At 44.3% G+C, this 17,194-nt stretch overlaps 1 protein-coding gene and 1 pseudogene across 1 annotated transcript in view; both read right to left on the bottom strand.

Moving 5' to 3' along the window:
* The window catches only part of LOC141201588 (uncharacterized), a 194,857-nt gene that overhangs the window by 130,045 nt on the left and 47,618 nt on the right, over positions 1–17,194 (bottom strand). The window lies entirely within an intron of this gene.
* The window catches only part of LOC141201564 (uncharacterized), a 61,904-nt pseudogene that overhangs the window by 19,804 nt on the left and 24,906 nt on the right, over positions 1–17,194 (bottom strand).

Below are 17,194 nucleotides of genomic sequence, written 5' to 3'. Positions count from 1 at the left end.
TGTTTGCCTGGTGAGGAGGATTCCCAGCTCCTCCCCTGTGCCTTGCTCTGTGTTTGCCTGGTGAGGAGGATTCCCAGCTCCTCCCCTGTGCCATGCTCTGTGTTTGCCTGGTGAGGAGGATTCCCGGCTCCTCCCCTGTGCCTTGCTCTGTGTTTGCCTGGTGAGGAGGATTTCCGGATCCTCCCCTGCGCCATGCTCTGTGTTTGCCTGGTGAGGAGGATTCCCGGCTCCTCCCCTGCGCCTTGCTCTGTGTTTGCCTGGTGAGGAGGATTTCCGGCTCCTCCCCTGCGCCATGCTCTGTGTTTGCCTGGTGAGGAGGATTCCCGGCTCCTCCCCTGCGCCATGCTCTGTGTTTGACTGGTGAGGATTCCCGGCTCCTCCCCTGCGCCATGCTCAGTGTTTGCCTGATGAGGAGGATTCCCGCCTCCTCCCCTGCGCCATGCTCTGTGTTTGCCTGGTGAGGAGGATTCCCGCCTCCTCCCCTGCGCCATGCTCTGTGTTTGCCTGGTGAGGAGGATTCCCGGCTCCTCCCCTGCGCCATGCTCTGTGTTTGCCTGGCGAGGAGGATTCCCGGCTCCTCCCCTGTGCCATGCTCTGTTTGCCTGGTGAGGAGGATTCCCAGCTCCTCCCCTGTGCCATGCTCTGTGTTTGCCTGGTGAGGAGGATTCCCGCCTCCTCCCCTGCGCCATGCTCTGTGTTTGCCTGGTGAGGAGGATTCCCGGCTCCTCCCCTGCGCCATGCTCTGTGTTTGCCTGGTGAGGAGGATTCCCGGCTCCTCCCCTGCGCCATGCTCTGTGTTTGCCTGGTGAGGAGGATTCCCGGCTCCTCCCCTGCGCCATGCTCTGTGTTTGCCTGGTGAGGAGGATTCCCGGCTCCTCCCCTGCGCCATGCTCTGTGTTTGCCTGGTGAGGAGGATTCCCGGCTCCTCACCAGGTGCAGTGTTACTGTGTGGTGTCAGAGTGTGCATCACTGTGCACTGTGGTGGGCTAGGTGGAGGGCTATAAGAAGGGTCTGCTAACCTGTATTATGAGGTGATTGGTGCATGTTACCATGTATGTTATGAGGTGCTGGGGGTCTACTACACTTTACACTGTATATGTTATGGCCTGGGGAATGCTACACTGTATGTGGGGGATGGGGAATGTGACACTCTAATGTTATGGCCTGGGGAATTCTACACTGTATGTGTGGGGGATTTGACACTCTAATGTTATGGCCTGGGGAATTCTACACTGTATGTGTGGGGGATGGGGGTTGCTGCTAACATGTATTATGAGGTGATTGGTGTATGTTACTATGTATATTATGGGGGGCTGTGGGTCTACTACACTTTACACTGTGTGTGTGTGGGGGAGGGTATGTTTCACTGTACTGTTATGGCCTGGGGAATATACTGTATGTGGGGGATGTGGCACTGTACTGTTATGGCCTGGGGAATACTACACTGTATGTGGGGGAGGGGATGTGACATTGTACTGTTATGGAAATAGAAAAAACTGGCTGGCACTTCCAAAACAAGAATTAGGTGTGAACAGGTGCTTACTAGGAGCAGATACCTCCATATACAAAAAAAAAGAAAGCAGCACACTGTAATGCTAAGTATGCCAACATGAAATAGATGAAATATGAATAACATTACTGCTGTAGAAAATAGAAATAAATGAGAAATCTTAGCGCATAAATTGGCCAATTCATGTGTACCCGGTAGCCACGGTAAGGCATGGAGGTAGCTTCTCCTAGTAAGCACCTGTTCACACCTATTTCTTGTTTTGAAAGTGTCAGACAGTTTTTTTCTGTTTCTAGGTATTAGCTGTGATTGAGCACTCCGTCTCTAGGCCACAGGCGATTTTAATTGCAGCAGGATCTTATTATCGCACACACAAGCAGACATAGTCACTTAGAGAGGAGTTCACATTGATGGGGTCCTGGTATTATGAGAGACGCCTTATCGTGGCTACCAGGTACACATGAATTGGCCAATTTATGTGCTAAGATTTCTCATTTATTTCTAATTTCTACAGCAGTAATGCTATTCATATTTCATATATTTCATGTTCGCATACTTAACGTTACAGTGTGCTGCTTTCTTTTTTTTTGCCAGATGGGTATACAACTAAACATTAGGTTGGTGATTCACAGGATGCTAAATCCTTACAAAAAAAAAAAAGAAGAGTACATATTATGAGTGTGTAAAGACAAATGCAGACACTGCTATTTTTTAGAACGGCCCAATGTTAATTTTTTGTTATTTTTTGTGAAGTAGTTGAAAATTATGTACATTTCTCTTCATGTTTGTATTAGAAAACAGAGTGCAATGTTCCCAATGCATGGGAATAACAACTAGTATTAAAGATTTTCCCTCACCAAGTATACTCCAGTATAATGCGTTGGATCAATTCTTACTCCTTATAGTTTAGTTTAATGTAAATTGATCTGGTTCTCTTGAACTGTAAAATCGGATGACTGCTCACTCGTCTCTCATATTCTCCTAGTCAGATAGAACTCTTGCAATATGATGAGAGATAGAGGGGTTAATCTAGAGTATACAATACAATGAAGATTGATGGTGAGGTGTAACCTTTTATTACCAAGATATTTGTAAAAGACAATTGCACATTTAGTACATTTTTTATTTTTGATGTTCACCTGTTTAGTTACATTTATAAATGTTGTTGTGTTAATGTAAGAGGAAAATGTTTAATAAAAATTAACCTGATTTAAAAAAAAAAATCCCCTAGGGATGTTACCTACCTGCTGGTATCTCTCTAACGATGTCACCTCCCAGAGATCCCTCATTTCAACCATAAGGATCTGAGAAGATCCCTGGCCATGACAATTTCACAAATGGATGCATTAGTCCGGTCTGGTTGTTTGAAAAATTGGTGGACAAAACTTATGCGATTATCCATCTTGCCGGAGATTGTTGGTGGCCTTAGGGGAGCTGCAGACAGTGTAACACACTAAAAGCCGAAATAATAAAGGCAAATAAACACTGATGATCTTCCCGAAAATTGAAAGGTAATAGTCACTGGTAGAAAGCAGGCTGTGTGCGAATGCCTGCCAGAAATGAAACAGCTAATTGTATAAAGGCAAATGCAATATGACCAATTAGCGCTGGAGGTAGAGGGCACATAAGGGTTACAGAAAGCAGATGTGCGGTAGATTTCTGTGTCGCTTTTTATCTTAGCTATCAGCATTTTTTATTTAAATGAACCAGCAGATATCACAAAGTGTGTTCCCATACACATTTATATTTGTCTGCATCAATCAGCTATCTGAATGCTTAGGTATCAGACGTACATGTCAGATGCGCTAAGAGGAGTTGTAGTTCCTTCCCCCTCTTTCTGGCTTCCGTATGGTATAGATACAGCAGGCACTTTGTGATATCTGCTGGTTCATTTAAATAAAAAATGCTGATAGCTAAGATAAAAAGCGGTACAGAAATATACCGCACATCTGCTTTCTGTAACCCTTATGTGCCCTCTACCTCCAGCGCTAATTGGTTATATTGAATTTACTCTTTTTTAGCAAAGTGTGGAGGTTGCCAAACCAATGAGCAGCAGGGGATCGTTTCGAAAACGAATTTTTACACTAAGCGCCAGCGCTGCCACTTTAATAATAATAATAATTTTTATTTATATAGCACCAACATATTCCGCAGCACTTTACAATTAAGTAGGGACATGTACAGGCAATAAAAACTACAATGTATCACATTTCAACAGTTACAGGAGGAGTGAGGGTCCTGCTCACAAGTTTACAATCTATATGGAAATGGGGGGACACAATAGGTAGAACATGGTCATCAGCCAGTATCTGTCTAAGTGCAGTTACCGTGTGCCATTTGGTGCATAGAGGATTTGGAGACAGATGAATAGGCAGGAGCAGATTAAGATTAACATTTAGGAGGGAACAGGGGAGGATTAGGTTGGTGAGTTGAGGTGATAGGCTTGTCTAAACAGAAGTGTTTTTAAAACACGTTTGAAGACACGGGGGCTAGATATTAGTCGGATCGTATAGGGCAGTGCATTCTAGAAAACTGGTGCGGCACGAGAGAAGTCTTGGAGACAGAGGTGTGAGGTTCGGATTAAGGAGAATGTTAGTCTAAAGCCCCCGTCTCACATAGCGAGATCACTAGCGAGATCGCTGCTGTGTCACGGTTTTGGTGACGCAACAGCGACCTCACCAGCGATGTCGCTATGTGTGACACTTTGCAACGATCAGGCCCCTGCTGTGATCCCTGACAGGTCGTATCGTTGTCGGGATCGTTGCAGCGTCGCTAAGTGTGACGGGGCCTTTAGATCAGTTGGAGAACGGAGGGCATGGGAGGGGTGATAGACAGAAATAAGGGATGAGATATAAAGTGGGGCAAAAATGTGGAGAGCTTTGTGGGTGAAAGAGATGAGTTTGTATTGTATTCTGTGGTGAATAGGTAACAAGTGCAATGACTGGCACAGGGTAGAGGCGTCAGTGAATCGGCCTGATAGAAATACGACCCTGGCTGCTGTATTCAGAATGGATTGGAGAGAAGAGAGTTTGTTTAGAGGAAGACCAATTAGAGGAGAGTTGCAGTAGTCCAGACGAGAGTGAATAAAAGCGACTAAGTTTTTGCAGTATCAAAGGTGAGAAAAAGTTGAATTCTGGAGATGTTTTTAAGGTGCAGGTGACATTAGCGAGTGAGTGATTGTATATGGGTAATAAAGGAAAGTTGTGTGTCAAATATGACTCCCAGACAGCGAGCTTGCTGCTTGGGAGTTATGCCAAGGAAATTGAAAAGTCAGGTATAGGTAGGTTAGTAGAGGGAGGAAAAATAAGGAGTTCAGTTTTGGAGACATTCATTTTCAGATAGAGGGAAGACTTGATGTTAGAGACAGCAGACAGACAATCACTGGTATTTTGTATTAGAGTGGGGGTGATGTCAGGTGAAGGAGTGTATAGTTAGGTGTCATCAGCATTGAGATGGTACTGGAAACCAAATCTGCTGATGGTTTGTCCAATAGGAGCAGTATACAAAGAGAAGAGGAGGGGACCTAGGACTGATCCTTGTGGAACACAGATAGTGAGGGAAAGATTAGAGGAAGAAGAGCAGGCAAAAGATACCGTGAAGGAGCGGTCAGAGGTAGGAGAAGAACCAGGAGGGAGCGGTGTCCTTGAGGCCTATACAGCGGAGCATAGTGAGGAGGAGCTGATGATCTACAGTGTCAAAAGCGGCAGAGAGATCCAGGAGAAACAGCAGGGAGTAGTGACCATTAGATTTAGCTGTTAGTACATAATCAGAGACTTTAGTGAGGGCAGTTTCAGTACAGTGTGAGGAGCGGAAACTGGATTGTAAAGGGTCAAGAAGAGAGTTACCTGAGATATAGCGGATTAGACGGGAGTGGACCAAGCGTTCCAGGAGTTTAGAGATGAAGTGAAGATTAGAGACCGATCTGTAGTTAGCAGTGCAGTTCTGGTCTAGGGATGGCTTTTTAAGTAAAAGGGTTATGATTGCATGTTTAAATGAAGTGGGAAAGATACCCGAAGAAAGAGAGAGGTTAAATATTTTAGTTAGGTAGGTAGTGACAGCTGGGGAAAGGGACTGAAGGAGATGTGAGGGAATAGGGTCACTGTTGTAGGTTGTAGGGCGAGATGAAGCAAAGAGTCTGGTCACTTCTTCTGTGACCGGTTTGAAGATGGAAAGTAAACTTGAGGTGCAGGAGGGAAGGGGATCCAGATTCTGAGGGGATTGTGCAAAAATATCTTGATGGATATGATTGATTTTTTGAGGGAAATAAGTAGCCAGACTATCAGCACATAGGTTGGTCACGGGGGTCTGTACTTTAGGGCTCAGGAGGGAGTGGAAAGTTTCAAAGAGTCATTTAGGAATGTTGGCTAGAGTTGTGATGAGAGTGGTAAAGTAGACTTGTTTATGTTAGAACTCTCCTGTTAGGTTTTTTCTATTTTGCTGGTCACATGACCTTTTTTGCCTATTTAATCCTGCTCCGCCCTTCTGGCCATGCTGGACTTCATTGTAATTTCTACTCTTAAGCTAGCCAGGTGCTTTGTTACTTTTCTCAGTCAGTTTAGCTAGGTCTTTGGACCTCTATGTTCTATGTTGCTTGTTTGTCTTTTTACTGCTACAATTTCTGCTAGGAGGTGTCCATCTTTCTCCCAGTCCCTAGTTCTTGTAGGGATCCCTCCCTCACATCTATAGGTCTTCGTTCAGACTAGCTGAGTACTTTAGCGGGTCTGATTGCAGGATCAGGTTCCCCGTTACATCGTAGGGATCTAGCTTAGTTATATTGTAGGGACAGATCTCCTGTCTTTCCTTAGTGCTTGTAGCAGATCATAACAGTTTAGACAGATGGAGAGCAGAGTTATAAGTTTTGAGAATGAACTTATAGTGGATGAAGCCTTCTGCCAAAAGTGATTTTCTCTACAGATGCTCAGTGCACCTTGAGCATCGCTGGAAAAAACGTGTTTGTATCGTGTGCCAGGGCTGTCGTCTATGCTGGGTCATTTTGCGTGTAGAAGGTGCTGCTTCATCCAGGACACTCTGCAATGTGTGGGTATAGCGTGACAATGCTGAGTCTGGACAGGAGAGGGAGAGGATGGGAGCTAAAGATGACTGTAGATTGTTCATAAGCTGCTGGATATTAATGGCATGTAGATTTTTGTGTGTATGATAAGTGGGGGTGTCCCGGGTAAGAAGACCGTTCTTGACAGAGAAGGAAAGAAGGTTATGGTCAGAGAGTGGTAGAGTGGAGTTAGTAAAGTCATGCAGCGAGCAAAGTCGTGAGAAGACCAGGTCCAGAGTATTCCCGTCTTCATGCGTAGGAGAGTTAGTAAGCTGTGAGAGGCCGAATGAGGCTGTTAGAGAAAGAAGAAGAGATGCAGATGGGGAAAGCAGCTTATCAATGGGTATGTTAAAATCCCCCATGATGAGAGTGGGAATATCATAAGATAGGAAGTGTGGAAGCCAGGTGGCAAAGTGATCCAGAAACCGATGGGAGGGGCCTGGAGGGCAATACACAACCGCCACCCGGAGGGGAGGGAGAAGGGTTTAAAGAGTCTAATGGTGTGGACTCCGAAGGAAGGAAACATAAGTGAGGGAACCGGGTGGATGACCTGGAAAGCACATTGTGGTGAAAGAGCAATTTCTACTTGTATAAAAGCTACTGTGCTAGGAACCTAGAAATGCCCGTATTGGGCTAACACATATAGAAAATGCAGCAGTCAGGGCTGTGGAGTCGGTAAACCAAACCTCCGAGTCCTCAATTTCCATGACTCTGACTCCCTCATACATGGCTCATGTTTAAGTAATAAATTTACTGTAGCACAGATTCATCTCAGCTAAAAGTCTAGACCCTTAGATCAGAAATAGGACAGACCTTTATAGGACATTTCATAACTTTCCCAAATTCTTATGAAAAAAATATTCCCCACAAACTCCATTGAACTACTGTACCCAATCTACTATATAATTGTCTTATCCCGTCTGTCTGTCTGTCCAGGAAATCCCGCGTCGCTCATTGGTCCAGCAGCGCCGTGGGATTTCTGAAAAAAGATGGCGGCCGTTAGCGGCTCATCTGGCGGACGGAGGTCAGCGGCGATGCAGCCGGGAGATGACCGGCGCGAGGCGCTCATCTCCCGGCCGGTACCAGCAGAAGGACCTCGACCGCCGGACCCATCTGCGGGACGGAGATGCAGCCGGGAGATGAGCGGCGCGAGGCGCTCATCTCCCGGCCGGTAGCAGCGGAAGGACCGCCGGCGTTGCTGACTTCCATGCGGAAGGGAGGACCGGGGAGCGGCGCTGCGGGTCGGGATACATCTGTTGCGAGCACCCGCTCATGTCCCGGGCTCTCGCTGCGGAAGTACCCGCACAGGCAGCACCGCTCCCCGGTCCTCACCAAGACGATTCGATGATTGGTCGCGGTCTTCGGACCCGACCAATCACTGATCTTGCCGCAAAAGGTAAACACTACTGTGCTGATTGGTCGCGGATGCCGCCCGCGACCAATCACCGATTTGGGTGCCAAATTTAAATATCGGCCGCGACCAATCACCGGTCTTGGCTCCACATTTAAACATCGATGTGCTGATTGGTCGCCGACGCTGGGCGCGACCAATCACCGATTTTGGCGCCACATTTAAATAGCGTCCGCGACCAATCAGCACCGCGGTGTTTAAATGTGGAGCCAAGATCGGTGATTGGTCGCGGCCAATCAGCAATCAGCAGTATTGGCGCCAAATTTAAACCCCGCTCTGCTGATTAGTCACGGTCGCCGGCCAAAATCGGCGATTGGTCGCGGCCGATATTTAAATTTGGCGCCCAAATTAGCGATTTTTAACACAAATGTCCGGACCTTTGTAACACCATGCGGATACTGTGGGGACATCAGTGGCTAGCGTGTCAAGGGAGGACCGGGGAGTGGCGCTGCGGGTCGGGATACTTCTGCTGCGAGCAGTCGCTCATGTCCCGACTTCTCGCAGCGGAAGTATCCGCACAGGCAGCGGCGCTCCCCGGTCCTCACTAATAGGATTCCGCTCTCCGCACCTCACCAATATGATTCGCTGATTGGTCGCGCTCTCCGCACGCGACCAATCAGTGATCTTGGCGCTAAAGTTAAATACCGCTCTGCTGATTGGTCGAGGCCGCCGGCCGCGACCAATCAGCGATTTTGGCCCCAAATTTAAACACCGCTCTGCTGATTGATCGCGGTCGCTGGCCGAGATCAATCAGCAGTATTGGCGCAAAATTTAAACACCGCTCTGCTGATTGGTCACGGCCGACAACCGCGACCAATCAGCAGTATTGGCGCCAAATTTAAACCCCGCTCTGCTGATTAGCGCGTCCGCCGGGTGCGAACAATCAGCAATTTTGGCGTCAAATGTAAACCCCGCTCTGCTGATTGGTCACGGTCGCCGGCCGCGACCAATCAGCAGTATTGGCGCAAAATTTAAACCCCGCTCTGCTGATTGGTCGCAGTGGCCGGCCGCTACCAATCAGCGATTTTGGTGCCAAATTTAAACAACGCTCCGCTGACTGGTCGCGGTCACCGGCCGCGACCAATCAGCAGAGCGGTGTTTAAATTTAGTGCCAATATTGCTGATTGGTCGCGGCCGGCGACCGTGACTAATCAGCAGAGCGGGGTTTAAATTTTGCGCCAATACTGCTGATTGGTCGCGGCCGGCGACCGTGACCAATCAGCAGTATTGGCGCCAAATTTAAACCCCGCTCTGCTGATTAGTAGCAACCACCGGCCGTGACCAATCAGCCATATTGGTGCCAAATTTAAACACCGCTCTGCTGATTGGTCGTGGTTACCGGTCACGAATAATCAGCATTATTAGTTCCAAATTTAAACCCCGCTCTGCTGATTAGTCTCGACCGCCGGGCGTGACCAATCTGCGATATAGGCGCCAAATTTAAACACCGCTCTGCTGATTGGTCGTGGTTACCGGTCACGAATAATCAGCATTATTAGTGCCAAATTTAAACACCGCTCTGCTGATTGGTCGCGGCCGTGACCAATCACCATTATTGGCGCCAAATTTAAATACCGCTCTGCTGATTGGTCACGTTCGCTGGCCGCGACCAATCAGCATTATTGGCGCCAAATTTAAACCCCGCTCTGCTGATTAGTCTCGACCGCCGGGCGTGACCAATCTGCGATATAGGCGCCAAATTTAAACACAGCTCTGCTGATTGCTCCCGGTTGGCCGCATACCTATTCCAGAATACCTGATGCATTAGAATCGGGCCACCATCTAGTTTATTATATATTTTAGTAGTCTGAGTCAGTCCATTTTATACTGACTCCGACTCCACCAAAATGGACTCCGACTCCACAGCCCTGGCAGCGATTGTAGAGAAAAAAAAAAAAAAATCTGGTTAACTAAATATGGTGAATAAAAATAAATAAATACAATGTATAGTACTGGAGAACTATACTAGATATTGTTTTTTAAAAATATCCTACTAGGTGAGGCATAAAAAAAAAGTTGTTTTTAGTAGTTTAAGTACTGAGTGATGACAATAATATCAATGATAACAACGACAACCATATAGTGACACAGAGTACTGGGAATAGAGGTCGTAAATGACATGGAGTCCATGCTGTAGAAATCCTTTGCAATATTAAAGTAACAGAGTGCAGGGAATAAAGGCAGTCAATCAGAATCCATGCTGTAAAAATCCTTCGCAGCTTAATGCTTGTGCTACGGTTGGCGTGCCCTTTATATAATCTCTACAGTTTACCTTACGGCTGCAGTCAGAGCAAGATCCAAAGAAAATTGAAATTGTCCGAAACCTGGTTGTGGCCGGTTTATGGTGAATTGATTTTCTTTTAGCTACCGGATTGTTGCCACAACAATACTCACTGGGACCTACAGTAGTTTAGAAATTCTTTTGTAAAAGATGCCATCAGGATGTTTTGCAACAATAAGTTTGTAAAGGTTTTGAAACAGTTCACTGGCTTTACCCATCATGAGATGTTTCTTGTGTGACATTCTGGTCAAAATTTCATGTCAAAAGCACCTTTAAAAATATACTTACTTAGAAAATTAGTGAGGTGTTCAATACTTATTTCCCCTGCTGTATAACAATGTGAAATATTGATTGCACATTGAATATTGCTTTTTATTGTTGTTTGGATAAAGGTATTGCATATATTTTTTAATTCTAATACATTGTATTTTTCTGACTATAAAACACACCTAACAATATCCAAGGTTTATGCAGCAGAAAAAAACAAAACATTTTTTCTACTAATTAAATCATCCCTGATCGTGTAAAGTGGAGGGATGAATATTCCATATTTTACCCTAGTGCCTTGAAAAAGTAATAAATCTATTGTTAGTGTTTCTCTGCACCATGTGTTTTATTCACATATGGCTTCATAACATAAACTTTAATGAACACTCTACAGCGCACATATACAGTACAGACCAAAAGTTTGGACACACCTTTTCATTTAAAGATTTTTCTGTATTTTCATGACTATGAAAATTGTACATTCACACTGAAGGCATCAAAACTATGAATTAACACATGTGGAATTATATACTTAACAAAAAAGTGTGAAACAACTGAAAATATGTCTTATATTCTAGGTTCTTCAAAGTAGCCACCTTTTGCTTTGATGACTGCTTTACACACTCTTGGCATTCTCTTGAGGAGCTTCAACAGGTAGTCACCGGAAATGGTCTTCCAACAATCTTGAAGGAGTTCCCAGAGATGCTTAGCATTTGTTGGCCCTTTTACCTTCACTCTGCGGTCCAGCTCACCCCAAACCATCTCGATTGGGTTCAGGTCTGGTGACTGTGGAGGCCAGGTCATCTGGCGTAGCACCCCATCACTCTCCTGCTTGGTCAAATAGCCCTTACACAGCCTGGAGGTGTGTTTGGGGTCACTGTCCTGTTGAAAAATAAATGATGGTCCAACTAAACGCAAACCGGATGGAATAGCATGCCGCTGCAAGATGCTGTGGTAGCCATGCTGGTTCAGTATGCCTTCAATTTTGAATAAATCCCCAACAGTGTCACCAGCAAAGCACCCCACACTATCACACCTCCTCCTCCATGCTTCACGGTGGGAACCAGGCATGTAGAGTCCATCCATTCTCCTTTTCTGCGTCGCACAAAGACACGGTGGTTGGAACCAAAGATCTCAAATTTGGACTTATCAGACCAAAGCACAGATTTTCACTGGTCTAATGTCCATTCCTTGTGTTCTTTAGCCCAAACAAGTCTCTTCTGCTTGTTGCCTGTCCTTAGCAGTGGTTTTCTGGCAGCTATTTTACCATGAAGGCCTGCTGCACAAAGTCTCCTCTTAACAGTTGTTGAAGAGATGTGTCTGCTGCTAGAACTCTGTGTGGCATTGACCTGGTCTCTAATCTGAACTGCTGTTAACCTGCAATTTCTGAGGCTGGTGACTCGGATAAACTTATCCTCAGAAGCAGAGGTGACTCTTGGTCTTCCTTTCCTGGGGCGGTCCTCATGTGAGCCAGTTTCTTTGTAGCGCTTGATGGTTTTTGCAACTGCACTTGGGGACACTTTCAAAGCTTTCCCAATTTTTCGGACTGACTGACCTTCATTTCTTAAAGTAATGATGGCCACTCGTTTTTCTTTACCTAGCTGCTTTTTTCTTGCCATAATACAAATTCTAACAGTCTATTCAGTAGGACTATCAGCTGTGTGTCCACCAGACTTCTGCACAAGACTGATGGTCCCAACCCCATTTATAAGGCAAGAAATCCCACTTATTAAACCTGATAGGGCACACCTGTGAAGTGAAAACCATTTCCGGTGACTACCTCTTGAAGCTCATCAAGAGAATGCCAAGAGTGTGCAAAGCAGTCATCAAAGCAAAAGGTGGCTACTTTGAAGAACCTAGAATATAAGACATATTTTCAGTTGTTTCACACTTTTTTGTTGAGTAAATAATTCCACATGAGTTAATTCATAGTTTTGATGCCTTCAGTGCGAATGTACAATTTTCATACTCATGAAAATACAGAAAAATCTTTAAATTAGAAGGTATGTCCAAACTTTTGGTCTGTACTGTATACAGTTATGCTCAAAAGTTTACATACCCCGGCAGAATTTTCTTGGCCTTGTTTCAGAGAATATGAATGATAACAAAAAACTTTTTCTCCACTCAAGGATAATTGGTTGGGGGAAGCCATCTACTGTCAAACTACTGTGTTTTCTCTTTTTAAATCTTAATGACAACCAAAAAAAACATCCAAAGGACCCTGATTTTGACCAATCAGTTAGATACATGTGGGGCTGGAGGAGAGAGAACAGTTCTCTCAGTAATCAGGAAGGACACTGTCTCAGAGTTCTCCTGTCACAGGAAGTTGCCTCCAGGCTATAAGATGCACTCACTTATTAGAAAGATTTTTTTCTTGCTAAATTTGTGCCTTATACTCCAAAAAATATGGTAAGTTCTGAAGTAATATCCCTTTCTCATTTAATTATACGACTGTGTTATATGTTTTTGTACAATTTGTCAATAACTTATATAGTTATTTTTGATGGTCAACAAAATTCGATTTTCCAGTGATTAATTTTTCACACTCTAGGTATCATAATTACTTCTCTCTGTGTGGGATGTTTGATGTTTAAAAGGGTTGTCCACTACTTGGACAACCCCTTCTCATCACTGATGTTTGATCCTGTTATAATAAAAACAGTTATGCTCACCTCCCGTGCCAGGGCCATTCCAGCAGAGTCAGCATTTGTGTTTCGGGGCTCATGTGAGGTTGTTACGTCATGTGAGCCCTGCGCTCAGTGCTGACGTCACTGTCTCCACCTTCTGACAAATCCAACATTAAGAGAAGGTCAAAGAGCAACCACAGCCCTGGCTTCCTGTTAATGTTCAACACGTCCGAAGGCGGGGACAGTAAAACTGGCACTAATTGGGTGCAGGGCTCATATGATGTAACAACCTTACATCAGTCTTGGGAACGTGAGTGCCAATACCGCTGGAACAGCCCTACCATGGGAGGTGAGTGTTTATATTTTAACAAGGCTAAGTATGAGGAATGAGAAGTGTGACGAAACAGGTTGTTACCTTAATCAGACAGATGTTTAGATTTGTTAAGCCAAGAGAAATACACCATTGGGTTTGTGTTGACTTGTGAATGTATGTGTATTTCTGTGGCTGGTCAAGGAGGACATACTATTATGTGTATAAACCTGAATGTTGACTTCTCTTGGTTTTGAAACAATAATGTTTGTTAATATGCTAATTATATATTATGCTAAAGCCAGCTAGATGTTGATTTGCAAGAGCTCCCTGCTATACCAACTATGTAAATTGATTAAATGCTCAAACAATGAGACCTGAGCCCTGTGGAATAATACCCTCCCTAATCCTTGACCTGTGGATGTGTACTTGAAAGGACGATTGTAACTATTTAAGAGACATATGCCTCTGTAGCAGTTAGAATTGAAAGAATCAAAGATCAGTCAGACTCTTCAGAACATCAGTTTGGTAGCATGGCTTCATCCAGAAAGACACAGATTTCGATTCTACATGATTCCGGCCTAAGGGTACATGGCCCTGACTGGAAGGATACGGATCTGCTCCATTGACCATCAGAGAGCTCATGGATACAGTTGGGGAGACTAGGTTGGGACAATGAAGTCACCTGGCCCTATGGATATGTTGTTTGGGGTTGCAGGTGGGACCCTCCGGTCTCCTGGAACCCATTGAGACATTCGAAGAAACCAGATTGGGACCAGCCGGTCATCTGGCCCCATGGATACTCTCGGAGAGGTCAGTGTGCCACCCTAGGGGCTCTTGGCCTTTTTCCTCGATGGACTGTCAGCTTCCTAAGCTTGCCGCTACATTCTCTCTGTGGGGGCCCGCAAAAAGGAGGGGTGGGGGGTACTGTTTGAGGTCGTTGGCTCTGGAAGTTCCAAAGTCGCAGCTTTTCTATTCTTGGCGGGCCAGCGGAAGGGTGAGACTGTGTAATGTTGCACCATCTTGGGTATTTGCTGGGACTGTTCTATGTATTTATTGTCTGTTTGGTGGCTCAATAAAATATTGCTACACTGTTTTACCCTCACCCTGTGTTGTCTGAGTAGTACTAAGCCCAGGGAAGATGCCGGGTCTTCATAACAAGGGTTTGTCCTAGTATTGTACAACCAATTTAAGAAGATACAATTTTTGGTTAAAAAGATGTCCAACATTCTGAAAATGAAAAAATGCTTGTCCCGTGTGTGACTTCTATAATGTGTATTTAAAGTTGATTTCCGTGTAAAAGATTTCCCACATTAAGAACATCAAAAAGGCTTCTACCCTCTGTGTATTCTCTGGTGCTTAACCAAAGTTGATTTAAGGCTAAAACATTTCCCACATTTTGAACAGTAAAATGGCTTCTCCCCTGTGTGGGTTCTCTGATGCCTAACAAAATTACATTTTTTTGTAAAATATTTCCCACATTCTGAACAGGAAAAAGGCTTTTCCCCTGTGTGAATTCTCTGGTGGCTATCAAGATGCCCTTTCTTGTTAAAACATTTCCCACATTCTGAACATGAAAAAGGCTTCTCCCCAGTGTGAGTTCTCTGATGTGCGATAAGATTAGATTGATCAGTAAAACATTTCCCACATTCTGAACATGAAAAAAGTTTCCCCCTAGTGTGAGTTCTCTGATGTGCGATAAGATTAGATTTATCAGTAAAACATTTCCCACATTCAGAACATGAAAAAAGCTTCTCCCCAGTGTGAGTTCTCTGATGTGTGATAAGATTTGATTTATCTGTAAAACATTTCTCGCATTCTGAACATGAAAAAGGCTTCTCCCCCGTGTGAATTCTCTGATGCTTAACAAAATTTGAATTAAAAGTTAAAACATTTCCCGCATTCTGAACATGAAAACGGCTTCTCCCCCGTGTGAATTCTCTGGTGTTTAACAAAATTTGAATTCAAGTTAAAACATTTGCCACATTCTGAACAGGAAAATGGCTTCTCCCCTGTGTGAGTTCTCTGATGACTAACAAGATCTGATTTCTGGTTAAAACATTTGCCACATTCTGAACAGGAAAATGGCTTCTCCCCTGTGTGAATTCTCTGGTGTCTAACAAGATTTGATTTCTGGTTAAAAAATTTCCCACACTTAGAACACGAAAATCTATTCTCCACTGTATGAATTTTTTGATGTTTAAGAAAAGATATTTCAAGGGGAAAACTGTTTCCATATTCTGAACGTGAAAATTGCTTATTTGCTTTAGGAGCAGTTCTTTTTTTAATGATTATTTTGTGAGTTTGATTTTCCTTAGTAGTCGGTAATGAATCAGAAGACTGGACCTGTTTCATAGGATCAGATGACAGATCTTTGCTGTGAAGGGATGATGGTATATCTGCAGTAATGGCATTCAGTTCAATTGTATGTTGTGGGATCTCAAGCTCATCTGATTGAAAAACTGAAGATGACGGCTGTCCCTCTGATCTCCTGGTACAGTCATCTGCCAAGAAAAAAACAATTATTATTTTTGAATAAAATATCCTTGAATTTTATATTGTGTAATATTTCTACTTAAACCGTCTGTAAAAATGGCAAGTTATATAAAAAGCACTAAATTACTTACCGGTAATGTGATTTTCCTGAGCCCATGACAGCACCACAACGAGAGAGGCGATCCACCCTACCAGGACAGGAAACCTACAGAATAAAATGGTGGCGCCTCTCCACCACCTCAGTTGTTTACAGAGCATGAGAGGACACTACTTAATAGTTATATATCCCATGATTTTTGCTTCTACACGCCGCGTGAATCAAACATCACGAAGAGAATGAAGTGATCAACTTCTACCAGTGATGGGAGGGAATATAAGGGTGCTGTCATGGGCTCAGGAAAATCACATTACCATAAGTAATTTAGTGTTTTCCTATCACCCATGACAGCACCACAACGAGAGATTTACAGAGAAAAAACTTTAAAGTTAGGGTGGGACCACAGCCTGTAGAACAGTTTTCCTAAAGGAAAGGACAGCAGAAGATCCCCGATCAAGTCTATAGTGTCTATAGAAGGTGCAAGGTGAAGACTGAATCGCAACCTTACAAAATTCTTTATGGGGACATCCGCTTTCTTATTGATCTGCCATGGATTCCCCGGATTAGCACAGAAAGTAGGGTGCACAATTTCCTGACTTCTATGGAAATTGGAAGCCATCTTCGAAAGTTGGGTAGCTCCGGAACTGGCCCATCTTTTAGGATCTGTATAAACAAAGGATTAACCGACAAAGCTTGAATGTCATTAACTTACCATGCTGAGGTGCTCAGGGCCACCGGGATAATAGTCTTTAATGTGAAGACGCTGAATCCATGGGTTCAAGCGAAGGCTTGGATTCAGATCCCAGGGTGCCATCTTTGGACTGAAAAAGGGCCTAGATCCAAAACTCACTTTCACATTCCTTGCTTATTCAATGCAGGTTGAACACTGTTCCAGTAGTCTATGGCTAAAAAGGTCCACTGGTAATTCTCTTCCTCTTTATATGAGGTGCTGTTAAAGATAAAAGGTGAGACTTCGCCATCTGAACTGATTAGACATAAGTGTCATTAGGGATCTTGGCAGAGTTCCTCCATAATAGTTTACGTAAGCTAAAGCTACTCTGCTGTATGAGAAGACCTTTACATGGTGACCATGTATAGATGAATGGAGCTTTCTTATATACTGTCTAAAGCTTCTTTAGGTTAGAGGA

Source organism: Phyllobates terribilis, unplaced genomic scaffold (genome assembly GCF_046119375.1).
Source record: "Phyllobates terribilis strain yellow unplaced genomic scaffold, ASM4611937v1 Scaffold_119__1_contigs__length_5224398, whole genome shotgun sequence".
NCBI lineage: Eukaryota > Metazoa > Chordata > Amphibia > Anura > Dendrobatidae > Phyllobates > Phyllobates terribilis.
This window is presented reverse-complemented; position numbering and strand designations above follow the sequence as displayed.